Raw genomic sequence first — 10,443 nt, forward strand, 5'->3', positions numbered from 1 at the left:
GAATAACAGAAAGATGTTTACTTGTGTTGTATTGACCATGCAAAGGCATCAGACTATGTAGATCATAATAAACTATGGATAATCTTAAGAAGAATGGGAGTCCCATAGCACTTTATTGTGCTTATGTGGAACTTGTATGTGGATCCAGAGGCAGTTGTGCAAGTAGAATAAGGGAACACCCATGGTTGAAAATCAGGAAGAGTGTGCGTCAAGGTTTAAAATCAGGAAGGGTCATGATCCCAATTCTACCTTACAAATCCTGCTAGACCAGAGCATGTACACTGGTACAGATAAGAGCTAGAACACAGGGAATCCAGGACAGATAAACTCCTCAGGACTAATAATGAGAGTAAAGATACCAGGAGGGGAAGGGGAAGGTGGGGGAACAAGGGGGAGCCAATCACAATGATCTACGTATAACCCCCTTCCTGGGGGACGGACAACAGAGAAGGGAGACATCGGACAGTGTAAGACATGACAAAATAATAATTTATAAATTATCAAAGGTTTGTGAGGGAGGGTGGGGGAGGAAGGGGAAAAATGAGCTGATACCAAGGGTTCAAGTAGAAAGAAAATGTTTTGAGAATGATGATGGGCAACAAATGTACAAATGTGCTTGACACAATGGATGGATGTATGGATTGTGATAAGAGTTGTATGAGTCACCAATAAAATTATTTTTAAATAATTAATTTTATAGTATAGTTTATTGAACTCATATCTCAAATATTATGCATTTAAGTAATAAATATAAATTATTTGTGAGAAAAAAATCAGGAAGTGTGCCTCTCGCCATATTTATTCAATCTGTATACTAAGAAAATCATCAGAAAAGCGAGATTATCTGAAGAGTGTGGCATAAGGATTGGAGGAAGGCTTATTAGCAACATGAGATGTGCAGATAACACAACCTTGCTTGCTGAAAGAGAGGACTTGAAGCACTTTTGATGAAGATCAAGGATTGCAGCCTTCAGTGTGGATTGAGTCAATGTAAAGAAAACCCAAATCCTCACAACTGGACAAATAGGTAATGTCACGATAAATGGAAAAGGGGTTACAGTTATCAAGGATTTTTTCTTGCTTGGATCCATAATCAATGCTCATGGAAACAGCAGACAAGATTCCAAAAGATACATTTCATTTTTTAAAAATCTGCTGCACAAGACCTCTTTAGAGTATTAAAAAGCAAGGATGTTACTTTGAGGACTAAGGTGCACTTGACCCAAGCCATGGTGTTTTCTGTTGCATCACGTGCATGTGAAAGCTGGACCTTAAATAAGGAAGGTGAAGAAGAATTGATGCATTTGAATTGTAATGCTGGAAAAGAACATTGCTAAATGAATAAAGAATTTAATGCTAAAAGGACAAATGGATCAGTCTTGGAAGAAGTACTTCTTATCTTTAGAGGCAAGAATGGCAAGACATACTTTGGACCTGCTGTCAGCAGAGACCAATCCTGGGAGAAGGACATCCTGTTTGGTAAAGTGGAGGGGCAAATTAAAAAGAGGAAGGGCCTCAGTGAGAAGGGTGGACACAGCAGCTGCACCCGTGGGCTCAGGCATGGGAACCATTGTGAGGATGGATGGCAGTGTTCTGTTCTGCACAGGGTCACTATGGTTTGGAACTGACTCGGCACCTAACAGCAACAACCATAACATTATTATTAAGGAGCCCTGGATGTGTAGTTATTACTCATTGAGCTGCTCACTGAGAGGACAGCAGTTCGAAACCACTAGCTTCTCTGTAGGAGAACGATGAGGGTTTCTACTCCATTACAGAGTTACGGTCCTGAAACACAGAGCAGTTCTAACCTGTCCTGCAGGGTCGCCATGAGTCAGAGGCAACTTGATAGCAGTGAGTTTGCTTGCTCTTTATTATTAGTATCATGTATTATTGTTCCTTATACACCTTATATCAAACCTATACAACAGCTCATACCAAGGTCAATATTAGTCTCCTATTAAGGAAGAGAATAATTAAGTAATTTTTAAAACCACACATGGAGTAGCAGAAGAATCATTTGAAGCACATTTATCTACCCTCAAAGTCTATACTCTCCCCACTACATCATGCTATCTCCTCACTAGCTTACTGAAACTATTCTCACTGGCTGCTTGTTAATCCCTGACCAGGCAGGTAATGGCCACCATTACCATCCCTGGTGCCAGCTCTCTTGTGTCAAGACTAGATGACTTACTTTATGCTCATTTCACAGCTTCAACACTTGTTGGATCAATTAGTTCTTCTTTTTTGGTCACGAGACCTTCTACCCCATGAGCACAGTAAAATGAAAAAACCGAACACACTATTAAACATCTTTTCCCAGTCTGCTATCCAATTTTGTACACTTCCCAGGTTCCCTATGATGTCTCACCCTTATGGGAACTTCTTGAAGTGATCTTCCCAGAACCCTGACACTACAATATCCTGGAATCCTAACATTACGGGATTCAAACAGAAAGCATTTCATTCATTCAGTGATGACTCCAGTCCAGATCATTTCCGTTGAAGGTGAAACCATGCTACAGAATAAAAACCATTCATCTATATGATGCTTTCTGAGTTGTCCATAAAATGTCCTTATGGATCGTATCCAGAGTTTCAAAATTGTGTTCAAGAGAAGCCGTGGGATAAATCTTTCCTTGGGTTTGGTGGTAGGGGAAAGAAAAACAAAACTCCTCTCTCTAATTGAATCTGTATACTTGCCAGAAGACAAGGATGTAACCTAACCTGTTTCCTTTTATATTGTGGCTTCCAAGAAAACTACAGCCAAATTCCCTGCCCAATCATCTCAGCCTAAGGCCCTAGTAGGATTTATTTCTGCTCTACCTCTGTGATCGTTTTTATGTTTTATAATACAAAAACAGTTATCCCCTCCCGCGTGCCTACTATCTACCAGGCACTGTGCCTGGTACTAATGTAGTACTCTTCCTTCTGTGTGCCCTCGCGGCTCCCCACCCCCCACACTCCCAGCACAGCCCCTTTACCACCTTACTGCACTGGTTTGTCTCCCTCCATCCCATAGATTATTAATCTTTCAAGGACAAGATCACATCTTACTCAGCTTTATCCTTTCCTGGTACAAATACAATGCTGATACTGAGTGGACCCTTGGTGGTGGTTGAATGACCAGACTAATGACTGGTTCTCACTCTCACAACACTGTAAGGTTGTTAAGATCTGCCTAAAAAACAGTTGAGCAGCAGAAGGACATCATGTTTGGTAGGGGGTCGGTGAAAAGAAGGAAGACCCTCAATGAAATAGACTGGCGGACTGCCGGCACACTGGCTTCAACAATGGGCTGGTCCAACATAGGAACGGCAGTGAAGATGGTGCAGGATGGGGCGGTGCTTTCTTTGTTCTGTGGTGCACAGGATCCCTGCGCATGGAAACCAACTCAAAGGCACCTCACACCAACAACAGTACGTTCGATAGTCTGTCCAAGACCATAGAACTACATCAGTGGTTTCAATTCTGCTGCTGTTTTATTAAACCGCCCCAGTGCTTAATTTTTTCAATTATGTTTTACACATATCCCACACCTCAGATGTTTTAGAAGGAAGCACGTTCTAAATCCCGCTGCCATCAAGTCGATTTTGACACAGAGCGACGATGGAGGGCAAAGTAGCTCTGCCTCCTGTGAGTTTCCGAGACTGTAACTCTTTACAGGAGTAGAAAGCCTCATCTTTCTCCTGAGGAGTGGCTGGTGGTTTCAAACTGCTGCCCTTGTGATCAGTAGCCCAACACACGTATCCTGCTATCGCAGGGCTCCAGAGTCAGCTTGAAAACAAGACGCTGAAGCACACTTACGCATATAACATATTCATATATGCAACCTGACTTCTCCTTAAAGGTCTCAAGATAATGGCATCACATTAATTATGAGATAATCATAATAAAAATGATTATTTCCCAGATAGCACTTCCTTCCATGTCTTTCTCTACTGGGGGGAGTCTCTTGTGCCTCTGCTTGGGTTCTCAGCTGTGTGATCACTCTGAGCCTCGCTGCAGGAGTCAAGCACTGGAAACCCCTGTCCTTGGAAAGGACTCCGAGGTTCTAAGTAGAATCTGTTAGCACTGAGTGGCTTCTTCCTTGGAATCACAACTCTCTCTGGCATGTGGCGCCTTCCCACTTCAGCTCAAATCACTTCCCTTCCAACCCTACCTTTCCCTTTATTTAATTCTTTTCATGAGCCTATGAAGGAAGGTTTATATAATTTAGGAGTTCATGTCCAAGAGTGGGGTAGTCACCTAATCTGGTGTCAATTTAAGGATTGAGAGTGTAAGGGCTGTCTAGGCTGTCAATGTGGAGATCGCCAATAAGACTTCTATGGGCATGGCCTTCTCCTGAGAATTCTGGGAGATCTGGTACTTCCTCCTTGGAGGCGGAAGACACCACTCTCTCTGCTGCACCCTGGGAGACGTTGCAGAAGGCAAGCCAGATGGACGCAACCAGTCCTCGGAAGCCGGAGAAGCCACAGAGGGATCCCTGCCAACATTGAGATGTTTCCAATGACACTGGATCCAAAGACTTTCTACCCACTGGCCTGTGATCTTCCTGCATTGGGGTAACTACATGTGTTTCGTGAGTCTGAAGAGGACTTTATATATTGATATCAGAAATATGGGCTAATATCGAACTTACGGACTTGATCTGGGATGTTTTCTCGATGTTCAATGCTCTTGTATTCTTATACACATATGTGTGTCCATGGATTTGTTTCTCTAGTCTACCCACACTAACACAAAGGGTACTCAGCAGAGCAACTAAAATGGAGCTATCAGACAGTTGTTACAGATTAAAACAAAACAAAAAGCTGGAAATGGAAGAGGCTATTTTTAATTTGGCAGATGGTAGGCCTTCAGATAACTGACAATGAATGAATTCAACTGAGTTCCCACCTTGATGCCCACCCCAAGCCAGCCATTGGACACCACATTCTGAGAACTCCCATTCCTTCAGTGAGTGTAATGTTATGATTTTTATCAGCTGTTTGTTTTCTTAAGCCCATCTAGTGCCTTATTTTTCCAATTATGTGTTACAAATATCCCACCACACCTCAGATGTTCTAGAAGACAGGTTCCAAATCTCACTGCCAGCAAGTAGATTCCGACACATGGTTGCCCTACAAGACAGGGTAGAACTGCCCCTGTGGGTTTCCGAGACTGTAGAAAGCTTTATCTTTCTCCAGCGGAGCGGTGATTTCAAATTGCTAATCCTGTGGTTAGCAGCCCGATGCATAACCCACTCTGCCAGCAGCACTCAGATAGTTACAGGGCAACAAGAATGGAAAGCCTGGTTTCTCTATTTAAAAAGAACGCCAGGCAAATAATAATTTATAAATTATCAAGGGTTCATGAAGGAGGGGGGAGTGGGGAAGGGTGGGAAAACTGAGGAGCTGATGCCAGGGGCTTAGGTGGAGAGCAAATGTTTTGAGAATGATGAGGGCAATGAATGTACAAATGTGCTTTACACAGTTGATGTATATATGGATTGTGATGAGTTGTATGAGCCCCTAATAAAATGATAAAAAATGACAATGACAATATATATACAAATGTACTTGACACAACAGATGTATGTATGTATTGTGATCATTGCTGTCTGAGCCCCCAATAAAATGATTTTTTTTTTTTTTTAAAGAAAGCCAGGCGATACCTTTGTCTGTCAGCCTAGAGTGCATGTTGGTAGAATGCACTAAATTGTCTGATAGAGGAAAATAGGTTTTAGCTTAGCAGTTTATTTTCCTTTTGCCTGAACTTGCTCTGGAACCTTCGGAAGTCGCTTGATAATCCTGGGCCTCAGCGTTCTCGTGTGTAAAATGAGGGAGTTGAACTAAATAAACAATCATTCTAGTACTACCCAGTTTTGTTTCTATGATCTGTCATTTCGGAATTCAGCCTGCATTCTTTCCTCGGGCCAGGTTCTGTGAAATGTCTGTTTTAATTATTTAATTATTTGAATTGCATTTCCTACCCTTCCACATCACAAATTGGTCACAAGCTGTTGGTCCTTGATCATTTCATCAGAACGTGATGTTCAATGGGACTTTTACACGCATGCACAAGATGGCATGAGAAGACGGGCCTGCTTGGCTGGGGAGGCATTGCCAGATGGAGATGCGCCCATACTTGGACATTTTAGTAAGCCCTGGTGTCATACTGGGTGACATGTGGGGCCGTTAACCACAAGGTCAGCGATTTGAACCCACCAGCTCCTACACAGGTTTGCAGCCTCCATGAGTCACAACGGGCTCACACATGACGCCTGTGGGGATGGCACAGGACCAATAGCGCTTCATTCAGTTCTATACAGGGTCACTTCACGCTGGAGCTAGCGTTGACTCACTTGGCTCCTAACAACACCGACAATAAATTTTCTCACAGGGTTGTCTGGCCTTATTCTCTAGAGAAGGCTGTCCTTCTGGTTCAGAGTGAGCCCTGCATTGGGCCCTGGGCTTGGGCTAGTCCTGACCCTGCCCTGAGATGTGCCTTGCAAGGGCAGAGAGGAGCCGCTGAAAACATCAAGAGGAGACTGACAGGTTCCGTTTCGGTAAAATGGACTAACAGTGCTTATTTTGCAGTCTTCTCAAAAGGATTAGGGCTGACGTAGACAAGGTACCTAGCTGTGCACTCACGAAATGAAGACACTCAACCTAGTCTGGCCACTGCAAACTGTGGTTATGAAAAGTGAATGAAACAATACATAAGAAAGGTGACCATAATGCTACAAATCATTCCTCTCCTCACCGCTGTAGCCCCTCGACAGTTCTCCCTGCCTCTTTGCCCCCGTCCATCTCCTGCTAAAGTTTTCCAAAATCCCCTTTGCCCTTCAAAGGTCTTCTATAAGCCAATGCTTACCTCTCAGGAACTTGGTTTCTTACCAACAGAGGCCTCGACTTTTAATTTCTGGCAGCACCGACCTGCAGTGCTGCCTCGTGAGTTGTGAATGCTCACCCTCTCTGCCTGGAGCGTCCTCACTCTGCTTCTGCCTGAGACCTAGTCATCCTTTAAGATGAATGTCGGGCCCTGACTTTTCCACAAGGCCTTTCCCAGCCTCGCCCCCCTGAAACGGAAGTCCCTGCGCCAGGACCAGATACCTATCAATGCACCAAGCACACATCTATATCATCATTAACTAGCTCAGCGTCTGAAAGTCAGGGAATAAATTATTCATTTTGTATTCCTGGTCCCAACACAGTGCCAGGCTGTTTAGTGAACAGATACATGAATGAGTAACGGGTGTACTGTTTTTTTACGATGAGAAAGTTGTGATCGCCGACTCCTTTGGGGTGACCCCTTGGTGAGGCCCTCATTACAAGACTCTGCTCCGGTAGAGATAACAGCCCAAGGAAACCCTAGGGGGCAGTTCGACTCTGTCATACAGGCTCACTATCAGACTCGGAATCCACTCAAAGGCACACAACAACAACAACAATGTTATTCAAATAGAGTATCATCATTTACCAAAAAGGTGTTTGCTTTTTAAAATTAGTGCCACGCAGCTACAGTCGAAGGGAAACCATTTTAAGGGACTCACTTTTATGCCCATTTCCCCTTTGAAATAGATGGTGTGCTTCTAAATGGAGCCACACAAGTCTCTAGAGGGTGATGTTTGCTTCCTAGGTTCTGAGGGGTATTCTGGGCTCCTACTTGGGTGGCATTAACGATCTTACACGTGGTTGGTTTGTACTAGAAGGGGGCTACAGCCATGAGTCCTATTGTGCACTTAGTAGGGGCCTGATACCCCTCTGAACGACTGTTTAACGAGGAGTCTCCTGTGTGCGCAAGTCCTATAAGCTCCGCCTGTGGTAACCAGTCCATTTACTGGTGGTGGTGGTTCTTTCTTTTTTAACAGGATACATTTCAGACGGTTTTTTTAATCACTGTGAAGGAGCTAGCCTAAGAAATAAAATATTTCAAATTCTACTAAAACTATGATCTTTTTCCCCAAATATTGTGCCCACATGCATAATGAACCCACAAGTTTGTGCACAGGAAGATACTTAGTAAAATAGCACAGGAGGAGGTTGCATGGCTGCATGTACAGAAACTTTTCCAAAGTAATCAGGGCATTGAAGTCAATAAACAGAGGGTCATTGTTTAAGTTAATAAAATATGCATATTTGATTCCATTTGTCTATGGCCTTCTTAAAACCCTCTTATATTTATGGCTAAAGGCAGACATATTTGATCTACTTAATTTTTTAATTAAAAGATCATTTTATTGGGGGCCCTTACAGCTCTTATAACAATCCATACATCAATTGTATCAAGCATATTTGTACATAGGTTGCCATCATTATTATCTAAACATTTACTTTCTATTGAGCCCTTGGTATCATGATTTACTTATTTTGAGAAACCCAATCATTTTTTTAAATTTCTTAAGATGGATGGCAGTGGATATCGCATATTAATATCTTGGCGATGGGCTTACTAATGCTTGTAATCAACTGGGCAAAGTCATCTTACTTTTACATATCTTTATTCTTTTGAAGCTTCCAAGTATGTCCTCTAGTTCTTATGAGACCTCTCTAAAGAGTTGGTGATTTTTAATTACTCAATAGATTTTGGTTACATCTTTTAGGTTTATTATTGCCATGACCCAGGAACAAGGGAGCCATCTTTGCATGATGTTGTGAGTTAGGCATTGGGTTGCTAACCTCAGAATTGGAAGTTCAAACCCACCAGTTGCTCTGGGGGAGAAAGAGGAGGTCGTCTGCTCTCATAAAGAGTTACAGTCTAGGGAAGTCGGTATAAGGTCGCGATGAGTCAGAATCAACTAGATGGCAGTGGATACTTGGGTTAACCAAGAACACCACACTGGAAATCACTAATGTATACAAGCTAAGACCATTTGCTCTTATTTTTAATCTTTCAAGTCATAATTTCATATTTTGACAGAAAACTAACACTGCTGTTAAGACAGGGTTTAGGACCATTAAGAATTTCAGCTTTAAAAAGAGGTAGAATCCTGGATACCTCTTAAATTTACTTTCTTTCCTTGGCAAAGAAATAGCAGTTGAAAGGATGTTCTTACTTTATTAGCCCAACTCAAAGGGGACACCTAGCACATCAAAGGAACCAGTATATTCGTTCATCACATTCAAAAAATTGAAGGAACAACAGAAATAACGTCACAGTTCAGCCTTCTTACTAGATGACGTGTTCTAGAATTGAGGTTGTCTGATTTCCCATCTTCTACTTTCTACTATTAGTTTATCTGGTAATTAGGGTCATATTCACTAGTTTCTCTTAGTTACCTTTCCTAACCAGTCTTTATTACTAAACAGTAAAGGAAACTGCTTGGGCTTCAAAGTAAAATCAATTGCGGTTTAATGAAAGGGATGTAATATCGGGTAAGAGCTTTTGAAAGGAAAATGGACTTAAAAATATTTTTGTCTTTTTTTTCCACCTTAGGGATAGGTTCAAGGAACAAAGTGCTTTCGAGCTTTCTAATGGGGCTCCTGTGGCAGTGGTTACGCGTGGGGTTGCTAACAGCAAGGTCAGCAGTTCGAAACAACCATCCTCTCCAGGGGAGAACCAATGGGCTTTCTTCTCCGGTAAAGAGTTACCCACAGGAGTTCTACCCTGTCCTCGAGGGTCGCTATGACTCAGATGGATTCAATGGCAGTGGGTTTCGTTTTGTTCTTTTTGGAAAGGTCGCCAAGGCTGGGGTCACCGTCGAGTTTCGGCTTGGAGCCTTCAGCCTGGGACTCAGTGACGCATCCAAGAGTGGGGTCAGGGAATCAGGCAGTGAGACTGATGGGATGGAGCCACACCAAGGTGAAGGCACTTGCTGTCTGCTCCAGGTGGGGGATCCCAAACCCAGGGCAGCCGCGCCGTGAGCGGTTCTGGGAGGGCGGCGGCAAGATGCGCACAGGTGTGGGGGTCGGGACCTGCAGGGGGCGCTCTAACCACAGGCCCGGCTGCCTCCCGCGCGCGTGGGACGGGCCAGCGCCCGCAGGGGCGACCCCGCGTTACCCCGGAGACAGCCGCGGGCCGGGACCCCCACCGCGCGGCGAAGCCGACCCCCCGCCAAGTTCCCGGGTTCGCCCGCGCGCCGCAGCCCACACAACTTGTCGCTCACGCTCACCTCCCTGCGGGCGGAGCCCAGGGCTTGGAATGGCCTTGGCAGAGCCGCACAATTCGGGCTTCCTCAAGTTCAGCAGAGAGCGGGGGCGTGGGGGGCCGGGAGGGAGACCCACAGAAGAGTTCTGAAAGAGTCTCCCCTTGGCGCCAACGGGTGCCCCAGAAGCGACGAGCCCCTCCTTCCCTCGCGCAGTTTTGGGACTTCTGGCTGCCCGACGACGGAAAGCCGTCACGCCTCCTCCCAAAGGGACGATGCTGAAGCGCGCCCTTACCTCGCTCGGAGCGCCGGGGGGAGAGGCCGCCCTGGCTGCGGCGGCCGCCGGGCGAAGGGGTGCCGCGGACGGCGAC

The 10,443-nt window shown here is 44.6% G+C and overlaps 1 protein-coding gene across 4 annotated transcripts in view; it reads right to left on the reverse strand.

The window, feature by feature from the left end:
- Positions 1 to 10,443, reverse strand: part of EXTL3 (exostosin like glycosyltransferase 3) — a 162,981-nt gene extending 152,538 nt beyond the window's left edge. For 2 of the 4 annotated variants that reach the window (XM_075556459.1, XM_075556455.1), the window contains exon 1: positions 10,100 to 10,337. The gene's annotated coding sequence lies outside the window, so the exon portion shown is untranslated. Of the gene's footprint in view, positions 1 to 10,099; positions 10,338 to 10,367 lie in introns of those variants that run through there. The other 2 variants (XM_075556456.1, XM_075556460.1) reach the window with 2 other exon arrangements.

This window comes from Tenrec ecaudatus, chromosome 8 (assembly GCF_050624435.1).
Source record: "Tenrec ecaudatus isolate mTenEca1 chromosome 8, mTenEca1.hap1, whole genome shotgun sequence".
In the NCBI taxonomy this organism is placed as follows: Eukaryota; Metazoa; Chordata; class Mammalia; order Afrosoricida; family Tenrecidae; genus Tenrec; species Tenrec ecaudatus.